At 41.3% G+C, this 26625-nt stretch overlaps 1 protein-coding gene across 1 annotated transcript in view; it reads right to left on the bottom strand.

The window, feature by feature from the left end:
- The window catches only part of ABLIM1 (actin binding LIM protein 1), a 192069-nt gene that overhangs the window by 144110 nt on the left and 21334 nt on the right, over positions 1–26625 (bottom strand). The gene's annotated exons all lie outside the window — the stretch shown is intronic.

Here is a 26625-nt window from a genome sequence, read left to right as displayed (position 1 = left end):
TTTATTCTGATTGATTTGCGTCCAACATCCTCAGCACCCATCGGGTTTGCCCTGCCTCCTTGTACCATCCTCTTGGCAATACTATTCCCAGAATTACTTCCAGTTCCTTTCCATTTGTCTGCTTTCCCAGTTCCTTTCCATGTCCATTAAATCATCCACAGAACCCTTAAGCTGTCTTCTTTAACTGCTTCAGATTCTTTCTGAATTTCTGCTCACACCTCCTGAGCTGCACATTCTCTTCTTTCACTCCTTCTCCCCTGTACTAATGGTTAGTACCTTTAAGTTCTGCTCCTCTGGATAGAGGAGAAGACTTCCCTCTTCTTCAGAGGGAAGACTGAAAGAGAAGATGTTTAATCCTCATCCTAGGAAATTTGACTGAAAAGCAGCCAAGCACAAGGTGCAGAAAGTGACAGCTTGTAACCTGAAGCCCTCTCCAGAACACACTTGCTCTCCTCTGTACGTTATTTCAGACTGAGAGATGCTGCTGAAACAAGAATCCTGTTTTATCGCTGAGATTTCAATTCAAATGACGAAAAATTATCACATTTCCTCTAAACATGAATGAAAATATGCTAGAAACACATAAAACCTTTCGGCTTCTTGGTTGGGAACTGCTAAATATGACCAAATTTTGGCTAAGTACTTTTCCTCCTTCAAACACTAAATCCTGAATTTCCTGGACTCCTGACTTCATTTTTCCCACGATGAATTGTCATCTTCTCAGCCAGCTTGTTAAAAATACAGTCATTCAGATGCACAGACAAATGCAAACACAGGCAGAGAACCTGATCTCTCTACCTTTATTCTCACCCTGACATTGTTCTCCTGTGGTTTTATAAATTTTTTTTGCTGCCAAATTAAGTGGAGTGCAGGACAGGGTGTTTACTGCATTCGGACTTTAACATGCCTGACTGAAAATGAATAGCTCATCAGAAATACTGTTTTCTTTCTATCCCCATTCTTCTTTTTAATAATCAAAGCACTCCACACTTTAATTACCATTACTAATCCTCTGATGTGGTAAGCAGATACAATTATTCTTGTTCTACAGACAAAAAATTGAACTACTATATTCCCAGGAAGTGTTGACCACTAGAATTTATTTATTTTATTTGCTCTGCTCCTAGGTACAACTGCGTGTTGTGTTTCTCTCCCAGATGAAATGGTGAAAAGGAGCTCCATGGGCCCAGAAATAAGTTCTTCTGTCCTCATTAGGAGACAAGTTCCTCAAGTTCATCAGTGTGGTTTCTTCCATTAACCATATTTATGTATTTTTTTGTTTAAGTGAAGACGTGAAGCAGGAAGATGAGAATGATTCAATACACATCTCCATTTTGTACAAGTCATCACGTTCTCTGTAGCTGAGTATTAGTAGTACCTGCAACATTAGACATCATAACCAAGACAGATACAAATATAAGTCACCCACCATATGGCTATTTATGTACAAAACATCACCTCTCTGATACATATGATCACACATCTGCTTTCATTCATGTCCAGTTAACTGATCACACCTTGTAGCTTTGTACACCATGATCACTTCTTGTTCTACAAGTTCTGAGTCCCATCTCAGGACCTTCTGCTTCCTAAAGCTGAAGGTCCATTCTTCCAGGAATTTCAGAGCATTTCAAATCTGCCAGTGTGCTGCCATAAACCCTGTATGTTGTTCTCACGAAAAAAAAAAAAAAAAAAAGCCACGTAAATCTTGCCAAGTGACAAGACTTGGAAATACTGCGGTCTATTATGCTCAGCAGAGAGATGTTGTTGTTGGCTATTAAAGCTCAGTTGAGACTTTCTGGCTGTTAGTTCTCCAGCAATTTCATCGGATTTAGCTTATTCCATCCTACACAGTTCTCAGGCTTATTGTAATTCCTACAAAGTGATTGAGAATAATCAATCCCTGTGCTGCAAGGGATACACAGAACTACACTGTTGCCAGAAAAACAAAAAGACAACTGCATTCTCCATGACTCCATCACACAAACCAACAATCTGACATTTCTTGAATTCAGAAGTTAATTCATACAATTTTCCTTTTTTTCAATCATCCTTTTTTTCCCTGCAGTCTTCATATAACCCAAACAGAAGCTCCCACATTCATGAAGTACCTACTATCAGAAAACCTACTAATCAAGAATGTTACCAGCCACTTCAGAAAACCACAGATCCATGAATCAGCACATTCCCACGGCATCTAGTGGGGGATAGATGTCTTTCCTTCAAGCTTCAAAATAATTTCTTGGACCATCTTAGCTGAGTCTGCTCCATGGAAGATTTTATCCGTGTTGAAATATTCTTTCCATACTACAGATGAGTTAAACACTGGGCAAACTGAGTGATCTTTCCAGGACAACAAATCTCTGTGCCCAGCTAAGAAAATGAATCAAGGTCTCGTGAATCCCAACCCAAAGGTCTAGCCATCACATCTCCTGTTTAAAGAAAATTATTTATAAAAAAAAAAACCCAAACCCCAGAAGGAAAAAAAAAAAAAACCCCAAAAAAACCCTCAGAGACTTTAAAGGATACCAATAAGCTCTTACCAAAGGAAATGAACTTCCCCTGCTCCCTCATAGTTTATCTTATGTGTTCTCACTTCAAGTCCCATATAATGGAAAATGTCCCTGCACAGTCCCTGTGGGTGCCACAGCCTTTTTACCAGAGCTGGTTCACAAGTGACAGTGCCACAACCAACACATCACAGGAGCAAAATTACACGCAGACTCTTCCTCACTATTTCAGCAAACAATTTCCCCCGCCTCCTAATATAGGCTGACTCCTGATTGCTGGTAATTCTTCTCATTTACAGTTTCCAGGGGTGATTCCTCCAGATTTTTTTGCCCTGTTCTTTGAAATTATTACATTAGTGTCATTGTCTCTGCCTTGCAGCAGAAACAAATTTACAATAACTTCCTCAGAGCTGGCACAGAGCAATTATTTTCAAGTGTAACTGCTTAGAACAAATATTATGCCATGCCTCCTGTGCTCCAGAAAAATGAAACTTTATAGACACATAAAGTGCAGCCAAGCAAACACTCCTTTCTTTTGCGTTTCTAATTGCATCCTAATTATAGCATTTTACATGCATTTATGTACCTTTCATCCTAGGGTATCCCAGAGCATTTTGTAAACTGTCTCATGGTTTTAAAAGGAGGCCTATATTAACCCAGAGCTACTCACACCAGACATCTCTAGAATCCAGTGCAGCAGCCTGTAGATAAATTCATTATGAGCGAGATTTGGGCCAACGGCAGAACACTGAACCTCTGTAGTTAGATAAAGATCCTCCCTCCCCCTTCAGACATCATTTGAAATTCTTGCATTTCATCCATTTCATTTGATGGTCTCAATGTTTTAAAAGCATTAATTAACTTGTACAGTATTTTAATTAGTTAAGACATAAACAAAGATCTAAAACCTGCAACAGGAAGTGCTTAAGGGAAAAAGCTTTAGAACCAGGGCAAATACTCAGACATCCTTCTAGATTCTCATATTGCAGCAAAATTTAGCTTTAGAGTACCTCCAGATCAGTATTTAATAGCTACTAATGCTCCTATTTTCCACTTATTTTTCTAATTCCTTTTGGAATATGCCCCTGCTTTTTATTAATCTACACTCTGAAGTAGTGAGCTCCATCCTGTATTCCAGGGCTGTATGAAGAAAGGCTTCCAAAAGAGCTTTTGTTTTGATTTGATTTGATTGAGGCCAAAATACATATATCCTCAGGAAGAAGAAGAAAAAAAATTCTCTACGTGCTTCTTCTGCACAAAGATCCTACAATATTTTATCATGTCTCTCAACACCACTCAGTTTTACAGGTAAAAAAACCATAGGAGCTCATTTTTTTTTCCAGCAAAATAATCTGAAACAGGGTTCACATCTGCATGAATACAAGCTGTTTATTTTTAGATGCCTAAATTTAGGCAGCTCGTTTTAAAAATTCCACCCATACAGACGCCAAGTTATTTTCCGAGGTCACACATTGAGGCAGTGACAGCCCTGATGAAAAAGCCCAGGCATCCTTGTCCTCACAATCATTATCAGAAGGCAAAGAGAAGGGGTAAATTGCACACTCCCCAACATATCCACTCAGGAAGGAAGGAGACTGAGTCAATTCTACTGGGATTTCAATCTACGCTTGTTAGAAACACAAATATTCCAGTAGGGATACACTCAGCTTTAAACAGTCTCTAAAATAAAATGGCAGCCTCCCATTATTAACGATTTGCCTTTCCTTAAGCTAAGCTAAGTGTTTGTAAAGCCCCAAGAACATGTAACCTCCCTCTGCTTTTCCATGCTCCAAGGTAGCTTGGAAACTTGCTGATACTGATTGCTTTCCCCTGACTTGGCTTTAATTCAGGCGCCAGGCAACGGATCACAAATGGATAATGTGAAGATAAAATATTTGGCAGAAAACTGACTGTCACACGCTTTCTGTTGCCAAGAAACAAAACAGGATGTATTAGAATTATCTCATTAATTAACTTTTCTGTAATTCTATTTTTTATTGGCATCTTGTTGGTTAAGCAAATGGTTTTGCTTTCAGAAGGAAAATGTGTTAAGCCTAAACAGGTACTTTTAATACATCAGAGGCTGGCATTTAACAGATCTTTATAATAAATAACTTTGGGTCAGATCCTCTGCTACTTATAGTTGATTTTGCTTCCTGATACGAAAAAACCCAACCCTTTCTTTTTGAAAGAGATTAGGTTAGTGGAGAGATAGGTTTACATCAGCTGGCAATCTGAATCCTAATTTTCTGCCATCTCTTTTCCTTCACCTTCAGGTAGTTACTAAATGATTTACTATAGGACTGAAATAATGATTTGTTGTTTCATTAATTTGTTTTAAGAAGTTGAGTGCAGATTTTTTTCCTAATTTTGATACAAGTTAGTTTCAACTGTGATCCTCTTGCCAAACAATTCTCCTGGAAAAGAAAAACATCCAGATCCTGTCAGTGGCAAAATAATGCTTACATCCTTAATTTTTTTCTGAGAAGGACTCAACTTTTCAAGAAGCCAGCTAAGACATAAATGAAAGGCCTGGCTGAGGGATTAATTCACAATGAGTAATAGCTGTAATGATTGTCAGACAACAAAAAATTGGTCTTTATTACATTAAAATAAAGCCTAGGTCTGTAAACACTGCCCATGGAAAAAGTCTATTGACGCTCCCACAGGTATTTTGAACATATGAATGTTTGCTAGAGCAAGAAATGCAAGAAACCAGACCAGAAATGCTGAAGACTACTTTCAGTGTACACCACTATGAGCACAACAGCACAGTTTTGAAAAAGATGATGGTTTAAACAGTGCCTCCACTGTTTTATTTATGTCAGTGAAAATTTCTCTTATGCCCTGAATATTGTTCAGAGTGAGGCAGGGTTTTGTTTATGCCCTACAAAGAGATGCAGAAAAACAGGGAAGTAAACCTAATTCTCTCTGTAAATCCTGCATGAAAATGTAGATGTTTCTAGCCCACAGCATAAACAGCAATAGGCAAAAGTCAATATTGCAAATGTTCTTCTTCAGCCTCAAGAAAAGCAGCATTATCTGAGTCAGAATTTTTACTACAACACATCACACACGACTGTCAGCTCAGGAGCTCCTCAGGCTGTGACATGATACACCAGGACGTGGACAATATTCAGTATTATGGGTTCCTGAGACTGTGCCCACCCTCAGCAGCTGCCCTCCCACATGCCATGGTGGGAGTCTTTAAAATGGAACTTTATTTAATTTAACAGTGTCTCTGTGACATCACATCCTTTGCAAGAATGAAAGAGTATGCCAATGTAATCTCTAAAGTGAAGAGTTCACTGATCTTTTGTATAAGAAATTGAGGTGTGGGACTGAGAGGAAAAGTATCATACCCAGGGGGAAGGAATGGATGCAACTTCCCAGTGTACCACATCCAGCTGTCAGCAGTCACAGGCTGTAACACCCCTACAGAACCTGATGGAGCTCCAGCTCAGCTTGATCGGGTTCTGTGAGATGTTGTGTAGCGAGATGGGAACTGGACTCTTCTCCCAAGTAACAGACAACAGGACAAGAGGAAATGGCCTCAAGTTGGGCCAGGGAAGGTTTCAACTGGATGCCAGGAAAAGGTTCCCCACTGACAGGGTTGTCAAGCACTGGAACAGGCTGCTCAGAGAAGCGTGGAGTCACTGACCCTGGAGGTATTTTACAGATCTGTGGATGTGGCTCTTGGGGACACGGTAGTGGTGAATGTGCCACTGCTGGGTTAACAGTTGGACATGATGATCTTGAATGTCCTTTCCAACCTAAATGACTCTATGATTCTATGTAATGCTTACAAGTTCCATGGGAAAGCTGGTGTAGGGATTAAATTCCCTTTAGCTCCTATGCTAAATTTATTTATGGGATGTTCATAAACTTCTCTTGTCACACCTTCATCCATTAATGAAAATCATTCTTTTTTCTTCCTCCACAAGTATCATACACTTTTTGATGCATGTCCTGACAGGTGCATGCCTCTTTGACTGAACTGAAGCAACACATTCCTGTTTAGGGACCTACCCAGCACCATCCTGTCATCAAACAAGGCATCAGCATTTTTCTTTGTCATTCACACCCCAGTAAACTCCAACTGTACAGCAAAAATCCTTCTTCTTAGTCCCTAGGCCCACTTCTCCCACTTAGTCCCCAAGCACAGCCCTAGCAGTCTTTCTAGGTACAACTGAATTTCAACCAGTTTCTAGAATCCACAAGACAGTTTTTGCTTGATTTAAATGCAGATGTACCTCCTGGGAATATTAAAAATGAGAACAAATGAACAGTGTAGCCCAAAAAAAAAAAGAAGTTGTCTCTTCAATAACTTAGAATTGCTTCAATAAATCACAAATATATCTAAAGACGAAGGCTCAAAACTCTGCTAGAAGGGAAATATCTCAAACAGTTACAGGTTTTTATGGTCCTACATTTGCTTTAAGTATTAAACACTGTTGATAGATAAGAATATGGGGAGAATTCAGATGATGCTCTTATTTTTTTTCCTTTGCTGCAAGGCAATTTTTATCTCAGCCTGTTGGATTATATTAAAAATTCTTTCATTAAATTTTTATCACCAGTGGTTTTTCTACATATGAGATGTGACTCCAGATTAAAGAATTTCTTTATCAGTGGGACTGAAGCAAGGTGATACAGAAACATCAACAAAAGGAGTTTTTTACAAGCATAAATTTAACATGTCTCATTAATAGGCTCAACAGAAATGTCAGGATATAACCAGTAGTGAATTTGAGTGAGTAATGTTGGGGGGTGGTATTTGTTTGTTTTGGTTGTTTTTCTTATTTTCCTAAGGTAAGCTGAGAAAACTGGAAGTGTTAATATAACAGACCTCAGAAGCATCTGCACTCAGTTATTTAACATATAAGCAGTAAAGGAAGTTAAACTATTAGAAATATGCAGGATTAAAATTGACAGCAGGATTAAAATTGATAGCAGTTGTTAAGGCAGAAGAAAGGAAGATTTATTCTTTTAATTCACACTCACATGCTTTTGTACCTGCATATTTTCTTTAGAAGTAGGACAATGGCAGTTGCTTCTAGTTAAAACACACAAGGGATGCCTCACAGAATCAGTGGTTCTATTTATTTATTTATCACCTGTGTTTCAAAGGACAGAGAATGGGAACCATGTGCACTGTTACCTGCCGTATCTAAGTGGCAGTTCCACATTGCTGTTCCTGTTACTCAGTGCTCCATGCATTATAAACCACACACTCAGAGCACAGAGAGCTCGTCTGAGTGCAACTCCTTATTCCATTCTGCCCAAATTTTCTGCTACAGCACGCAGAAATCTGTCAAGGACTTACACGTGGGACAAGAGACCAAAAATATTGAAATTCACATGGACCATCACTCATTTGTCAGGTCACTCACCACGAGGAGGACAAAGTTTAAAAGGAAGAGCCCTGACAAGCAAGAGCAATGCTTGGGGGATGGAGGAAGAGATCATTGCTTACGTGAACGCTGAAACTCCCCTGTCATCAGATCCTACCTCATGGCCAGTGCTTGCTTTTACAGGCAGCCCACTGATAGCCTGACTGTCACTTCAGATATGAGTAAGGATGATAAGATTTCAGCCTAAAAAAAGTACAACCTGTGCCCATTGAGTGCAGACCAAAGTGTGCAGGTCGAATTGCAGAAGGGCAGGAGCCCCTACATTCAGCAGTCTTCTGCCATCAGATTCCCAGAGCCTTAAAAGAGAACCAAAGAACAAATCCAGCTGGAAGGAACCTCTGGAAGCTCAAGCTTCTGCCCAAAGCAGGGCTAGTTCCAAAATCTGATTGGATTGCTCAGGGCCTTTTTCCATCAATGTCTGAAAATCTCCAGAGACTGCACGACTTTTCTGGATAATCTTTTCAAGGGTTTGGACACATGCATTGTGAAAAAGTATTTCCTTCTATTTAGCTGGAATTTCTCTTGGTGCACTTTGTGACTGCTGTTTTCTGCCCTTCCACTATGCACCAAGGAGAGTGTGGGAAGGGGTTTATACAGAAAACATGGATGCGCTCAGGCAGTTGAAATCATCAGTTGTACCTGCCCTTAGCATTCTCTTCCCCAGGCCTACACAAAGCCAGGGCCTTCAGCTTTTCCATGTAGGTCCCAAGCTCCAGATCCCTCATCAGCACTCTGCTGCAGCTGCTCAATTTGTCAGCACCTTTTTTTTTTTTTTTGCACAAGAGGGTGAGTGTAAAACAGGAAAAAAATTGGAAATGATTCCAGAGGAAGCCCTCAGTACTGAACACAGAGGAGCAATTACTTCCCCTATCTGCCAGCTATGTTCTGCCAAATCTTGTAAATCTTACTCTACTCTGCAGCAAGATTCCAGTGTCACCAGGACACACTGCTGACTCATGTTCCTGCACCTCAGGACCTTTCAGTCTTTTTCTGTAGAGGTTTCACCTGTCCAGTTGCTCCCAGAATGGCAACCCTATCCAGTGTGCACAGTTCTCACTGTCTTTGCCATCACACAGTCCTTGCTGGCCCATTCTCCCAGAATGCTCAAGTCCCTCTGAATGGCAGCCCTGTTCTCCCTGCAGTGCCCTGACTGTTTCTCCCAATGTGGTGTCACATGTGAACATGCTGAGGGGACATTCTGCCCCACCACCAAGGTCACAGATGAAGATGTTGGACAGAGCAGCTCCAGCACCAAGCCTTGAGGTACAAGTGCTTGGCACAGGCTGTTGGCTGGACACTGATACTTTAAGCCTGAAGGACTAGCCAGTTTTCCACAAACCGTAATCCACCCATTTGGCCCATAATCCCCAGTTTGACTACAAGTATGCTACATGAAATCAATTTTTTTGTGTAGTGCCTGGGAGAATAGTGAGCAAACTTCCCAAAGCTGCACCCCTGCTACACACCAAAGTCAAGACAGAAACGGAAACAATCAACACTTTTGTCACCAGCTGAGAATTCCTCCCTTTCCCCTGTATTACTACAATAACTTACTCCTTCTGTCCATCTTTTTTCTATTATATTCACAGAAGGGATACCAGCAAGGCCTTTTAACACCTCGTTCTCCTGTTATTAATTAATCTGCTCTCCTGCAAAGAACAGAAGCAGCTAAGATGATGTCTGTTTCTCCTGTTTAAAGAATGGGCTGTTACAGTCAGCCATCCATCCCAGATGAATCAGAAAACAATTCTAGCCTTCAGCCTCTGAGAACCCTTGGAACAATTTTAAGAACAAAAATTAATACAAGCAAATGAAATTTAGATGGCATTTAACTGAGCATTTAGTCAGCAGTTTATGCAAACTGGTGACACCCACACACCAATTGTACTAATTTTTACCATGAGTTTCATATTCACTCCATGACAAATCGAAAGTGAAAAAAAAAAAAAACCCACCCAACAAATAGCTGGCCTTTTCACAGGCTGCCTGTGTGCACTAAAGGGATCAGAAGCTGCACTCAAGGTCAGTTGTGCTGCCAAAGCAGGCAGTTCAAAATAAATTCCACCTGGAGTACCTGTCTGCCATCAGCAATGGGAAAGGCTGAATAACACATTCCTTAAGGACACCTGCAATGGAAACATAAATCCTTTGTTCCACTCTAGGCAACTGCTTTTTGTCTGGACACCTTTACATGGATCACATATTCTCAGAAGCTCAGTTTCCACGTAACTTTATTACAGTGTCACTAATTTTTCCAGCTCAGGATTATTCTCAGCTTCAGATCAAATGCTATTTTTAAACTTAAACCCTGACAAGAAAATTATCCTGGTGGTGTCTGGACTAAATTTATGATTAGTATTACTTTTTCACCAATCTAAAATATTAAAATTATAAGGAACTATGATGTTATCTACCAATAAAAGAAAAAAACCCTAAAGAAATCAAAAACCTTAAATGCTATATAGTCTTAGACTCCACATTTAAGTGAGGCAATTTTGTATCAAAGATATGAGACTTTTATTTTCCTCATCTCTAGGCCACCCATAAATTATTCCAAGAGAAATATGCTCTAGTTCTTTTAAAATCTCCCTCTGATCTGGCCATATTAAATCCTCCCCCCCTCCCCTTTTCTAGTCATCTGTCTCAGCAAACACAGACATACTCTTCACTATGATCATAAATTAATTTGCAAAGCAGAAATTCCTGGAATTCTTGAATGAAATTCTCATTTTCCAAAAAGTCACATTTAGAAAAATTTGAGAGTACAAGCAGCTTCCAAAGGAAACAAATGAGTTGGGTCATCATAGAAGTAATTCTTACTGTTCTTCAATTATAACCACGTAAGAAAACCAAAAATCTAATCCTGGAAATAACCGGCAGTACTTCCAGCTCAATATGCATTTTACACTGCCAGAAATTAAAAACACTGCTCTTCTACGCAAATGACGCTACTTTTGGGTAAAGATATATCAAAATCTGAGGAAAAAATAGCCTAAGTGTGTCTGTCCCATTGAAGTTGTTCAAAAAATAAAAAAAAACCTCCTAGCATATAGTGCAATTAAAGCAGATGATAAATCCTGACTCTCTAGAAAGCGCTGCTTCCTACTCAATTCTGCTGTACCAGAGCACATGCTCCTTTCCAACACAAACACACACCCAAATGCGAAGGCATCTTCTCATAAATTTAAATACACATTATGAATAAAGCTACCGTAAGGCAAGCTGACAGGAGACAAGTTGGGAATACCTTGGAAATATTTTAAATAGCTCCAGTGCCTTGGAGAGGTAATTAACTGTCCTGTCCTAGAACTAAATAATACAAAGGCTGAAATGCATATTTCAGAGCTGCCTGCGGTGAAACTCCTATTTGCAGCTCAGAATAAAGAAGTTCTATTTAAGGAAAAATCTACTTGAGGGGAGGATGGCTCCAAATCTTTCCTTAATTGAATTCTCACTTAAACTTCTTGTGCAAGTCCCATTACCCACTGGAGCAGTGAGGTCTCTGCAGACAAATACACACAGACTGACAAACAAACTTGCATTGTTGCCTGTCCAAGTGACCTCCAGGGTATGTCCCTGCTTGTCCCACTGGGGTTAGAGCACAGCACTGTGTTCCCTGACGGTGGGATCTCTCCCAAAGCTGGGGACAAATGGCTCTGCCTTTCAAACACGTGAGGGAAGATCTGTGTGTCCTCAGAACAGTATGAGAGCCACCTGCAGAAGCTCTGCCATGCTCCAGGAGGCCTCTGGGAAGCGAGGGGTGTGAGCCAGGCTGGGACACTGCTGGCACAGGCCAGCTGCTGCCAGCCAGGACAGCGGGGCACAGGAACGGCTTCAGAGCCTGCCCCGACTCCAGCTCCTGGACAGCATCCACACAGGGCTCTGCGAGGGCTCAGCCTTTAGCCTGCTGCAGCTATGGCTGCACAAGCAAGGCATAAGGTACCAGAGCACTTGATGGCTCCATGGTGCCTCTGGCAATGGAGGGCAGCTCTTTAGTTGTGACCCTAATGTGCCAGCTCATCGCAGCAGACCTCAGATCCCTCAGATCCGTGTCAGTGCTATTGTGGAAACAATCGATTCAACAGCAAGGGACTAAGACTCTTGGGAAGTCAATGCACTTAGCAACAGATAGGACAGAAAATTGAAAAAAAAAATCACCTTTGCATATTCCTCAGAACTACCTCAGAAAAGCAGAGGCCTTTTCCAGGCAGCTCCGAGTATAAAAGAGATCTCCTGTGATGCTGAATTATTGCTCATGACCAGTACAAACCTTTAAAAATACCCTATGGCAGGGCTCTGAATTTGAAGAGATGTTCAAACATCCTTCTTCAACCAGCAGAGAAAGGAGCCTGACGGAATAGTCTCAATTTTTCCACGTGGCAGAGTGGCACAGGCACAACATAAGAGTAATATTCAAGCTGTAATTTAGAGAGCAAACATAACAAATAGCTCAGAGCAGTTCCCATGCACCCATCCTTTCCTCCTTTTTTTTACAGCCTTCCTGAATTTAAAAGGGAGATACAACTTTTTAAAAACAATCTTGGCTGAGTCACTAATAAGAACAACAGCAACAACAAAAAATTACACGCCGGGACTAACTGGCAAGATCTGGCAGCACAGGAGGCCCTCAAGGCACAGAGCCAGACAGCTGGAGCTCACTGGCCAGGTGGTGCTTTCGTTCCTTGGGGAACCTGCCATTAGTCTCACCCAGCAGCTGAACCACAGAATAATTCTGGCTTAAGTGTTGGAAAAAGTGTTTAAAGACTTGCTCTGTCAGCTGTGGGTGAAGGTGGCAAACATCAGAGCCAGGGTAAAGCAAATGTAAATTACTGCACTGGGAGTAGGAGGTAGGCAAAATGCACCAGATTTAGAATGAGTCCTTGGTCCCTGATGTAGGCTTGAGGCAATGGTTTCCCACAGAGGAGAAACTTGGACACTGGGGACGTGGCCCACTGGAATACTGCAGTGGATCCCTCTTTACAATAATTACCTACTGGGGCACTGAGGATGTAGACAGGCAGAATTATTTTTGAATGCTGGCAGTCTTTACACACAGACTGTAATGGGTTTTCTGCCTGCAGACGTTTCAGAAAATTAATTCAAATTAACTTCTGAAATGGATTACAGAAACTACTTCAAAGCCTTCGTGGACACTCTCATTCATAAGTAAGAGTGACCTTTATCAATTTCAGTTAGCTCATTACAAGAATAAATTAGGATCAATCAGAGCCCCTTTAACTCTGAATTCACTTCTTTATTTAGTTTGGATTAATTGTTCCTGTGTCTCTCCATCAGACCATGTCAACTATGAGGCTGGAGAACAAATGGAAAGAAACAAACATGCCTGCAATACCTTCCTGGTCATTACATTAAGCTCCCTGTAACACAACATGTTCTCATGTAAGGCTGTTACATTCTTGCTTCTAACACCAAAGTAACTGTGGCAGTAAAACTCACTGTTTTGGATAATGGGAAAATATCCTAGTATTATCTGAAAGTGATGCAGAGACACTGGATTGCCTGGACCACTTGCATAGTTTCATTCATATTTTAGCTTCTTCTCCAGGGCTGTAACATCCACAACAGTTCTGAGCACATTTAACTCACCCAGAAGGTCTCAAACCAATGACAGGAGTAGTGAACAACTGGTAAATCTGTCATATTTTAAATCCTTTTGTCATCCCACTTCACTATTCCCTAAATCCCATTACCAGAGAACTGGTTTTGTCTTGGTGATTATACTGATGCACATGGGACAGCACAGCCAGGTACCAGCTGCAATTACAGCATTACAGAAAAGTGTAGTACTTCCCACAAACATTAGGCAGCAAAAGCCTTGTGTACTGCAGAAAAGCCACCCTTGGAATAGCCAGGGGCAGCCTTCCTCCCACCCCCAGTTCCCTGGAAAGGTTAGGTTACGGCTGGAGGTCAGTGAGGGACAAGGAACACGGGGGGTCAGGAATGACAGGGTCCCATTCCCCCACATCAGAAAAAGCAGCAGAAGCAAATGACGCATCTGTCGGGCCTCGCTCCAGAGGCAATCGCAGCGGAATGCTGCGGATGCTGCCAACTGTGATCTGAGCTGCACTCGACAGCCCTCAGCTTCTCCTCAAGTGACGACTATGTACAGAGACTACTGCAGGAGCTGAAAGCAGTGAACCAAAACACCCTGCATTCTATACAAGTCTTCGGAGCTGGAAATAGGCTCAAGGATCTGGTAGCAGTCGCTGAGCACTGAGGGTTTTCCTTATAACCAGGGTTGCCAGCTGCCTCACTTGTGGACAGGAATAACTTGTTTTGACAGATTTACTGCTCTTGCCATTTCCCCCCAAACCTTTAATGAAGTTTTTATGAACCATTTCCTTCAAACACCCTTTCACGAGTTGACAATGCAAGGAAGTTACATTTGCAGAGTGGAACAAAGTCAAACAGACAGATGGGAGGCAAAACAAGCTGAGAAGAAACGCACGCTGCTTGCCAAGCATCTTCCTAATATTTTCCACAACAAGCTGTAAGCACTATTCCCCACTTTCTCAAATGTCACGTTTTTTCTAAGATCACGATTTTGAAGTCACCTTCTACTCTCTTACAGCATTACTAAATGAACAGAATTAGTCAGACAACCTTTTTGCCTCATTGGAGGAGTAGCTTTGTTACATGTGGCAAGAATCTGTATTTATTGCTCATGTACCTAAAGTGATGAGCAGTGGAGGAACTGAGCAGCATTCCACTGATCCAGCCGGTTGTGACATTAACTTCCTAAGGAAAATCAGCCCACTGCCTGTGTGCTAACTGAAGGTTTCACCAGTTACTTTGAAATTCAGATGACTGTAAACCCTTGGGACTCCAGAGACTGAGCTGTACTGCCAGTGAAACCTGGAACAGCAGAAACTGAGGCGAGTTTGTCCTTGTGTTGCCACCTATTTTAGTTCCTAAGGGTTTGCAATATGCATGCACAAGGAGAGAGTGTGGCAGGAGGGGGTTACCATGATTGCTTTTAGCATTGCTCACTGGGTGCTGTTGTGGAATTGCCAACATTACCAGCACACAGCTGGGAGCAGAAAGGCAGCAGGAGTGAAGCAGGGAACAGCAAGAAGGAGGCGGTAACAAAACGCCTGCAGTGGCATCCAAGACGTCTGAGCTCAAACCCCACCTGTGTCAGAATTCTTGAGGAATCTTGGGCATACCATGGTAAAATGTTAAAATGAATGTGCACTGGAAAATGATGGTTGTTTTTACTTGCCTTAGGTCTAACACTAAGACTGACAAAAACCTGTAAGTACTTGAAGTGCTTTGCCTTCTTTAATTGTAGGTTTCCTGAAAGTTCTTATGTAACACTTGTGCAGGAGACAAAAGAGAAACAAACCAGACTTCATGCTGCCTTACAGAATGTGTGCCAGCCATCCACACTGTCCTCTGAATTATACATACAGCATCATTTGTCCCAGACAATTCAAAGAACTGTACAACCTTTAGTGCAACATGCAATAAGCAGACACAAAGTCCTGATACACAGAATTCCCACTTTGGTGGGCAGGAGGAGTTTCACATTCCGAGGACCTGTTGGATAGGTCTTGCCAATGCAGTGTGGCCTGGGGGAAAATCCAGACCCTGAGAGCACAGCAGATCGTCTGAAGCCTGTGAACTTCATCCTGTGATTAAAGTAATTATTTTTAACTGTGAGCAACGTTTTTGCTTCGTTCTGTTGTCCATCTACATTTTGTAATAGAATGTAAGGTGGTCCAGTATTGACTTTCAGAAACACGTGGGTAACCTTATCCTCTTCAAGACAAAAAAAACCTGAAGACATCAGAAGGAGGAAAAGCAGAGATGAAGAGATGAGAGACCAAAGGCAACCTGTCCCCTTGCTGAGTGCTCCACTCGCAAGTCCCCAGCCTAATGAAGACAGGCTCAAGGAAGGCAGCCTTGCGTGGGATGGCTTCTACCAGTAAAATTGTAACAAAGCAACAGGAAACAAACTGTGAATGCAATAACCAAACTGTAACACTTAAGACTAGAAGCTGTCTATTACAAGGGATACAACTTCTTGAAACACTGAGGCAAGAAGGGGAAAGTACCATAATTAAGTAACCAGACCCTATTATCTGTATTAAGTAACTTACTGATACATCTAAAAATACAGCAAGCAGTTTAATGTGGATGAGGAAAACAAATAACTACAATATTAAACTCTCATCGCAGATGTCTGAAATGGTTTCAGGAACTTCAGTGGGGTCAGAATCTTGATTTCACATGGCATCAACCAGCACCTTTACAAGGAGCTCACTGCTACACTGCAGTGTATAATTGACAAATATCCAATGTCAATATCCTTGACAGGCCAAGAATCTGTCACATTCCTTCCTCACAGATATTCCCTGATGAGAGCTAAAAACAAAAAGTTCAAACTAATATATTACGTGTAATGGTGTAGTGGAATGAATTTTCCCTCTTCCTTTCCCTATCACATCTGTTTATTCCTGTACATAAGTGTGTGTTTCTACATGGTCACCGGGCAGCCAAACACTTGTTACAAGTGCTGCCTCCAGACTGACTGGCTTTGGTACACCACTACTTTGCAATAACTTTCTCCTCTTGAAAAGAGCTAAACAAGGAAGGAAAGAGGCAGGCCTGGGGAATGTAAAATGCTATTTGTCATGATGGGGCCTCAAGAGAAAACAGTAAGTTATATTTTCTTCTACTCTGTTGCATCAGTAATTTGCTAGAAGTCTCAATCTCCAAAAACTCTTCTAAGAACTGCTGCCTTTGCCAGTTTCAAAGTCAAACTCGTTTGTACCTATTGCCTTCACTGGAAAAAAGGGAAGTGGTGGGGTTCATCTGCATTAAGGAAAATAAATGTGTCAGTGCTCCTCCTTTCATCTTATCAGCAGTCAGCAAGTGTTCAGGTAAGGCTGATAAGGAACACTGCTCACAGGTACAGATTCATCTTAGGATATTTCTGAGAGACAGTTTCAGTTGAATAAGAATTATTTATTCAGATAAAAAAGGCTGACAGGTCCAGATACATAGTTCACACTTCTAAAAAGTGTTTGGTTTAAACCACTTTTTCTGTAAATGAATCTTTATACAGGACTGGATGAGAAGTGTGCCTAGAAAGCTCACCAAATAAAACACCATGCTCACATCTCTGAGGCTGTTCCTGACACTGCGTAACACAGACAATGCAGTGTGCTAAAGGAACAAGACAGGGATGGCAACAGAAATGAGAATACCAGGCAAATAACTGAATCTCTTGCTTTATCTGATTAAAGATGGTCTGTGTGTAACCTCTCAAAAATCAAATTCTATCTAAAATTTGCACCCAAAAAAACCTGTAGTACTTGAATTTACTAGATACCCTAAAAAATTAGCCAAATATTTTTCAAAGTCTTTTTTAAGGAACAGAAAATACCCCCTGACTACTCTCTTTCTGTTAAATAAACACTCAAGATAAAATCCTCACACGTGGACAGAAAAATAATTTGAGAGTATTTACTTAAACACTTTAGTACTCCATCTTTTTCATTTGTAAAATGTGACTCTACTCACTTACAACTTCCTCCAGCGCTGTCACTGAAGAATCCAATTACCAGAGTATCCAAATTTGTTTAAGCCAGCTTTCAGCAGTAAAATCTAAATCCCAAAATATACCCCAAATCTCTGGAGAAAATAGACATAGACTTATCCACATTGTCCCAGCCCCATGCTATATTATTATACACATATCAGAGCCACACACTTGATGGCAGCTACATGCTTCAGTGGCAATGGATTAAAGCGAGCTGCATATCTTCTAATTAAAAGACACCATATTTAAAATGAGAGAGAAGTCAGAGTCATCAACAATGGCCAGTCAGTGGTTCTTAACTGAAGAAAAGTGATGCTAACATCCATCTAATCCTCCTCCCTGTTACAGGCATCCTGGGAACTCTGTGGGGCAACAGCAAGGGAATTGCAACAGCAGAAAGTAAAGTCTTATAAATCTGGCATTGAACTTGTACATCTTCACTCATCAGGTGAATTTTCCAGACAAGATAAAATAACATTCAAAACTACACACACAAAGCCCCATAAGGAATATGTGCCAAATTTAACCAGACAGCCAAGAGCAGGGGACTACTCCTAAATCCTTCTGGTTTTCTGTTCCTTAGCTGACCCCATCAATTTGCCGGTTTCTCCTACACAAATTGTAAGGTTTTACCTTGGCTTTTTCTCTCACTTTTTAAAACTTAATTGTATAGCAAAATGTAGATGTCTACTCTTTCTGTTTGATTTTTAAATGGCAGTAACACTTTATAGCTTTCAAAACAAAAAGACAATTATTAAACACATCATTTTTGTAACTCTCAGGCTTTTGAACTTTCAAAATGGAAAGAGATTTGCTGCAGTAAATCTTCTTTAGAAATACTCCATGAAGATTATTCTCTTTTAAATAAGCAAATGGGTTTTTTAGTTGTATAGGATATGGAGTCCATGCTGTAAAGAATCCAGAAAATTCTAGGCCTTTTTCATGTATGACTTTGATGATTACTCAGAAGCATAAAATAAAGAAGGCATAAGCAATGCAAGGTTTAAAACAAAAAAAAAAACTTTCAAAAGATAAAATATCTTCCTAATGTCAGTGTCATCTATCACCTAACCATGCAGCTTCTGTACAGTCTGCCTTTTGCCAAATCCCTTTTATAACCAGTAAAGGAAATGCTATTCATTTGCATGCAGCTGCAAAAAATAAAGAAGGTAAGCTTCTTACACTCATTTGAATATGAAATATCACACAATGGTTGAAGAAAAAAAAGAATCTCAATATTTTTAAAAATAGGAAAACATAAGATATTATTGATTACCTAATGTACTGCATAGTTTAGAAAACAACTGCAGCTACTTGTAATGAGGTGTGCCTACCACATTAGATCCTGAGTCTCATGAAGCTTTTACTCTGCTACAAAGTGAGGAACAGACTGCCATGAGATGAAACAGATGCAAATGGCAGATGTAATGTTTATACTCTTCCACTCCAGTGAATCCCAGAGAGCATTACAAACTTCACTAATTATTTGTAAAGTGTCCCAAATCTTACAAATATTTTGCTAGCAGTGAAGTCATCTTTTGGCAAAGAAGCTACTGCTACTAAAGGCAGCTCTCCCTGGGCTAGAACAGTATGGCGAGCTAACTGTACTTACGGTTTATGTATAAGTAAATAAAACAAACAAAAAAAAATCAACCAGAATACTGAACAATGTTTAGGGAAGACGACTGAAAAGGACATACAAATATTCTGCATCAGAAATAGTCCAGAAAAGAACACTGTTCTCACTTCTATCAGACAAAGGTCAATGAGAGGTTATGAAAAATGTATGCTCACTTTACATGCCTGTAATTTGAGGCCCTTAGATAAATAGTAATAAATGGTAGTAACAAAAGAATAATAGTATTATTTAAATTGAATTGTAGTAATTAAAATCAGTTTGAAAATCAAAGGTAAGTCAACATTGTTGACATTGTTGCCTGTTCATTTCCCTTCCTGTATTGGCAACATCAATTATTTGACACAGACATCACAGGAACAGATCAGTAGCTAAAGCAGGTTTCCAAAATTGTTTCACATAAGAGAATTCCATGAAGATTTAACCCCTAGAAGAACATACAAGTAAATGAAATAGAATTTGCATTTTCCTCTTCTCTGCTCATCTTCATGACTTTTGGAAGCTTAGAAATCCTATGGCAAACTTTTAAATGCTACTATAAGAGCGCCGGCGATACAAGTTAAAGGTCTCACGTAACCCAGAACACACTTTCTGCACAGCACTGAAACAGAACTGAGAGACAGGAGGGGACTGAGGAATTCACCAACTGCCAAGACACTTCAGACCTCCAGCAAGTGCCCTGTGCATCCCACTTCTGGGCAGTTTCTGGAGCATCCCTCTGGCAGTCCCTGCTCCCTGGGCTGCACATGCCAGGGACAGCACGTTCAGCCCCTCAGGGCCTCGTGCCAGGGATGCCACGCTCATGTCCACCCACATGTGCACATGTCCACGACATGTCTGTGCTCTGCAAACACAACTGTCTTCTCCACAGCCTAAGGGGCAATGTACTTGGAAGTACTTGGTAACAAAATTAATGCTGCTATTCCTGAGCCGTGTGTTCTAGAGGTGATTAACATGCTTGCCATCATCTGATTTTACTGTATACTACAGGGGTGGTTTGTTTTTTGGTTGTGTTTTTTTTTTTTTTTTTTTTTTTTTTTTTTTTACAAGACTTCCACAAAATATAATTTATTTTAGTGAATTTAGAGGGTTGGCAAATGAGAGGATTATAGGATGCCTACCAGTGAACTGGATTTGTGTTCAGAATGCATGCCTGTCAAAAGTATAAGATATCTCAAAAGATGAGTTATAGAGCAAAAATTGTGTAAGTGACATTCCAAAACCATATACACCAATTTGGTCTTGAGGGAACAATATGAGCAGAAAAAGTGCTGTTTTTTAAATGCAAATGCTATATAAATACATATATATAGCCTTTCTGGATTTTGCAGTAAGTTCTTACAATGAAAAGGAAAAACTTCAACTTTAAGAAGAAAAGAAAGGGATGTACAGATTTTTCAGACCAAAAAAATACTGCACTGATGTTAATATTCTCTAATGAGAATCCTTTTAATTTTTAATAGGACACCAGAAGTATTTCTGCAGGAAAGCAAACTCCTAAGACAGCATTTCTGGCGATGCAGACAGTTACACAGTTTGCAGGGTTCCACACAGAAAGCTGATTTGAAGGCTACCCAAGAGGAGAACATGAACTGGCCTTTATTTCAGAAAGAAATGCAGCTCAGGTTTGGGCAGTCCTAGAAGCTGAGGTGCCCTGCCCAAGGCTGGTCATGGTGCAGGGTTCAAAAATCTGTTTGCTAGGACAGACTCCTGTCAGTTAAAAAAACCAGTGCAGTACCACATATAGGTACAGCACTTCCCCTTACCACCCTCAGTCTTACAATGGTCTTAAGATGGTGAACAACCTCTCACCTTATTTAGAGGACATCAAAACCAATAGTTTTCGAATTTCACTAAAAGTAGGAATTTGGATGGATTAATGTCACAGACTCAATTTCTTCATTTATTTCAATTATTTAGTGATTTCATCAAAAGTCTGTTGCAAGGATTTTAAAAGTCTAACCAAGCACTCTTATTTTCCCTTCTACAGGTTTTCCCATGATTTGACTGAGCACCCTGATACTTTTAAGAGGAAAAAAAATAAATGTTTCTTATCTGTCTCATCTATACCATTTGTAATTTTAGCAACTGATATGACACAGAAAGAGGATGAAGAATGGTGCCTAAGACAATAATCCCAGGGGGTTTAATCTTTCATCATGAGTTTCCAGCATAGATCACGTTAGCCTCTCTTTTCTGAACTCTCTGGTTTGAGTCAAAGGAATTGGAACTGCAAAATATTCCAGAAACGCAGGTACCACTGACAGTAGAAACTAACATTATTTTTTTTATTTGCTTCATTCCTTATTTCCTTTAACCTGTCACTAAGATCCTTCTAAGCAGCCTAAAAAGCAAAGACTTGAAAGATATTAATCTGAACACAGACGATTCATGATGAATATTTAAGAGAAAAAAAGAATCCTAGTTTTTATATTTTCAGCTTCTACTGTACCGCCTAGGCAATAGTAAACTATTTCTAGTAACAGCTGCTAAGAACTTTGAAGAGTATTTTTAGGATGTAACCAAGCTCAGGGTATTTTTAATCTATGATTATACATTGTCTAAGTCAGATCAGCATCAGTTAGGAGGTTTAGCCAGACTCTGTTTCTGTTGTTATACCCTCATATAACCTGAGATTACTTCAAAACAAATCTTTATGACAGGCCTCCTAAGAAAGTGTATAACAGAGAAAATTAAGCAGTCCTGCAATTTCTTGGGCAGGGAACATCTTCAGGAGGGTTTAATCTCTTTTACACTGCAATAATAACTGCAGATAGACAGACTGATGTTTCCCTAACCTCCATAAACCCTAACATTGCTATTTTAGCCATACTGGAAAAATTAGTTTCACAAGGCTAGGTCAAATTTTCTCCAGTGCAACATGAGATGAGAATGTGGCTAGTCTGATGAAAAATGCAGAATTCTGCAGCCTTCAGGAGGGGGCACTGGGTATTTTCTCACTTGTTTATTTCCTCACTCTTTCCAAACGTCAAGCAGCTGAGATGACAGAATAATGTAGCTTCAACCTTTTGCTTGTATTGCCAGATTCCGCTAAAAATTAGAGACAATTTTACAATTTTTTTTCTTCTCTTTGGGATCCTGACAGAGCATCTCATGGAAATGAAGAGGTAGGAGGTAACTATCTTTGTCAGAAAGGCAACCCAGCTTTGCACTGAGTAGTAAGGGTATTTTTTCCACCTCCACATTAATTACTTTTCACTTTGCGCAGTATTATGTAACATATTGCCGTGAAACTGTCTTGCAGTTTAAATTTCTCTACCCAAAACAAAAAGGGACCTGCTCCCTTACTGCCACTGAAATTGTGCACTGGCAGGAAAATAGAACAAATCAGTTGGAGGTTTCCAGACTGCACTGCTGAGAGGAATGAAAGAACAATTTACTGTTAAATGGCTGCACGACAGAGCAAAGGGATACCATCCATGCCAGTGTGTTTAACCAAACCAAGAGATCCAAAAAAATACTGCTTGCTTCTCTCCTGTTAACACAGAACTGAGGGCACAGGAAGAAGGATCTCAGCAGGCCACCGACTCACACTGACAACAGGAAAAGCAATATAAGTGATTTTAACCAGCCCGCTCGCACTGTTCTCCACCACAAGCATAGAAACAGGATGCACTTAGATCCAAAAAAACCTGCAACTGTTATAAATGATTTATTGAAACGTTAATTTTTTTCCTCTTCTGCTTTTATTACAGCAAAGAATGGTAACAGGAGAAAGGAAATATAACAAGGAAAAAAACACCACTATAGCAACAGAGACAGAAGTACTTTGATACTTGCCCATCCTATTGCTTCAGTGTGACACTGTCTGGTATCTCAGAACAATTTCAGCAAAGGAAAGCCTAACTCAATGGGTAAAGAATAGGGAAGTCCAGCAAAGTGTCAGGGTTTCATTTCCATTGCAGCTTCCTTACTCTCTCACCTGGAATCATGAGCAATTTCATAACAGAGGGGAAGGGTGAGGGCACCAGCCCAGCCCAGCCAGGCAGACACTTATCCCTGACACCTCGGTGTCATCTGGGAAGAAACACAGATGTTGTAGAAAATTATTCCTACCCTGGGACACTGACCCTCTTCACTAAGGGAGAGGAAAGGGGATTAAATGAGTTGGGAGAATCAAAGAAAAGCACAGCGCTGAAAAAAAGCTCGGATGTGGATTCCTCACTCCAAGACTACACTCAATTTGTGAAAAACTGTGCAGGAATCTTTAGAGCCTAAAGTTCTTGCTTAAATCTAGTACACTGTGAAATAAAATAAGCCTATTGCTAGAAAAACTGACTTTCCTGTTTCTTTTACAGGTGAAGCCTGTAATTCCAGAGTCATCAACTGGAAGAACAAGGGTGCTCAAAGGAACTAACACAGTGTAAATAAAATCCTGTGATGTCTGGAACCAAAAAAGACCAAAGCTCACCTGCTCTAGGGCTAGGCCACTGTAGATACAGCTCCAAAAGACTTCAGAAACTGAATCACAGACATCAAGCTCCTCTGGACACAAGAATGCCTGATAGTGGCCATAAGCCACTTCTACTTTCTATCATTCAAACCCATTTTATAGCTAGGAATGCAAAACTAGCAGGAGTTTGGGGATGGCTACTGCCAATCAAATCAGTATCTACACAGAAGCCAAAAAACACATTAATTTCTTACCAAGGGGTGTAATGATTACCCAGAGGAACAGCATGAAAGCAGGGTGATTTAACTGAGTGGAAATACAACCATAGGACTGCAACTATTTAGTGACACAAGTTCAAACCTGGTGAACTACTACTCACAGATATCCAGAGATCCAAAAGCCTTGCAGGTTGGTACGGAGGAGGCTGAGATGCAATGCAAAAGCTTCCTGCAGTGATGTGGGCAGGCTCCACATTTACCCAGGTAAACACTTGCCCCAAATGACTGTTCAGAGTAACCAGAGAGAACCAGCCAAGAGAGAAAATTTGGTACAACACCCTGAGAGTGTGTTCAGTCTCATATCCACATGATCCCTCCACCTCAATTGTCACTGATATCTAGTTCTGAACATACAGGCAGGAAGAAATTTGAGTAGGATAGAGCTACAAAATGGGAAATTCTCACTAAACGAGGACATGTTACATTCAGGGCATACACTCAAACCAGTAGAACCTGATGATCTTAGAACAAAGAAGCATTAAAAGTCACAAACTGCTTAGGAAAAAAACTACATTAATTATCTATTCAGTAAGAGGCATATCATAAGAATATGCATGAAAAAACATCTTAACTGTGGCTATTCTTAACAGAAAACAGAGATCCAAACAATTCTAAACCCGGGCTTCGGATCTAAATGCAGATTTTTTTTGAAAACTGTTTACTAAAAACAGACTGTAGCCCTGTATCCTTTTGGATAATTAATTTTAGGTGAGGAAAATTCAGTACATGTAGTTTATGAATAACGTTTTATCTGATGCCCCAAAGGAAACTATGAGTGTATTTGGAGACGATGGGAAAATTACAGGTGAACCAGGAATTGAAGGGAAGGACAAGACGTTCTGCCCAAGAGGGATGTGTGAGATGAACGGCAACAAAAAGCTGCGACCCTTCTGGCAGCAATTTTGGGTGCAGAGAACACGAGCGGTGATGGCTGAAGGGGAGCGGAGCGGGAGGCTCCGGGGTCCTGCCTGGAGCTCCAGGGAGTGCTGAACGTCCCTTCTCCTTTCCCACTCAGGGCGGGACTCTGGTCGGGTCCCTGTGGGAGCATCCCAGGCCGGGATGGCCGAGAGCTCCCGGGACCCACGGGACACTGGGACCCTGCAGGACACCGGGACCCCGCAGGACACTGGGACTCACGGGACACCGCAGAACACCGGGATCACGCAGGACCCCGGGACCCCGCAGGACACCGGGACCCACGGGACACCGGGACCCACAGGATACCGGGACTCACGGGACACCGCAGAACACCGGGATCACGCAGGACACCGGGACCCCGCAGGACACCGGGACCCCGCAGGACACTGGGACCCACAGGACACCGGGACCCACGGGGCACCGGGACCCTGCAGGACACCGGGACCCGCAAGACACTGAGACCCGCAGGACACTGGGACCGACAGGACAGCGGGATCACGCAGGACACCGGGACCCTGCAGGACCCTGGGAGCCCGCAGCGCAGCCCCCGCCAGCAGCGGGCACCGCCCGCACCGGGCCGGACACGGCCGGCGAGAAGGCCACGGAGGGCTGAGCACACGGGAACCGGACGGCGAGAGGGGCTGGAGCCTGAAGAGCAGCAGGGAGGGAGCTGAGCACGGAGACTCAGAAGCAGCGAGGCTCAGGAGGGACCTGATCTGGAGGGTGCAGCCAGATGGGGCTCAGGTTCTTCTACCCAGTAACAATTCACAGGACCACAGGACGGAGAGGGAATGGCCCCAAGTGGCAGCAGTGGAGGTTTGGATTGGATATTAGGCACAATTCCCTCACTGGAAGGTTTGTCAAGCATTTGAACAGGCTGGCCAGGGCAGTGGTGGAGTCACCATTGAGGACACAGCTTAGTGATGGGCTTGGCAGTGCTGGGTTGATGATCTGAAAGGTAATTCCCAGCCTCACATTCCATGGTTCTATGAATGCCAGTGTGGCTTTTGCCCCAGGCCCATCAGCAGTTGTGCCTGAGGACGAGAGGAGCTGGTTTGTGGTACTCTCTGTTCAGACGTACCTGCCTCGACCCGTTCTGCCGGCGGCTAAGTCGTATTTAAGATCTGACAGACTTAGTATTTACACTCAGAATTGACCTAAATTCATAGCCACCATCTGAAGATGACAAATGGACTCCATACATCATTTTCTACTTCCAGTTTTTGAGGAAAAAACTGAATTGATAGATAGATTTATAGATTGATATCAATAGATTGATAGATACATGATTCTGGCTGTTTCACTAAAGATGAGCAGGAACATTAGATCTGCAATCAGGCAAAGTGCAGTTTTATTTCAAAATGGTGATCTGAATAAACCAAAGAAATTTATTTAAAATGCTGGTTTTACACAGATTCTCTGTATATCAGACTGCAATAGCAAGGCAGCAAAATTAAAAACGTGACAGACATATTAAGGTATATCCTAGTGCAGCACACCACCAGCACATACCTCTGATTAAAAGCACTCCCTGAAATATGCACAGCTCCATTTAGCTGCAACAAAGAGCCAACTACTCTGCCATGCAAAGTGAATTTTATTAACTTGATTCAGAGTCTGTCACTCACTTTCCAACATCTTACATGTACCTATAATATATGTCATGGTTAATCCATTTGATGGACTGTGTTTGTGCTTCCCTGATGAACTCTTGGCAATTTGCCTGCCAGTACACATCCTTTACAACAACCACTTGGAGCACAAATTAGCAAAAAGGCTTTATATAGCTTGATTTATTAATAAATAAGTAAAGAAATAAATGCTACAAACTGTTTCTCTGTTTCTGCTGTCTATTTAGGTTAGCAAAGCTGCAGGCACTGATCTTTC

The sequence above is a fragment of the Sylvia atricapilla genome, chromosome 8 (assembly GCF_009819655.1).
Source record: "Sylvia atricapilla isolate bSylAtr1 chromosome 8, bSylAtr1.pri, whole genome shotgun sequence".
NCBI lineage: Eukaryota > Metazoa > Chordata > Aves > Passeriformes > Sylviidae > Sylvia > Sylvia atricapilla.
This window is presented reverse-complemented; position numbering and strand designations above follow the sequence as displayed.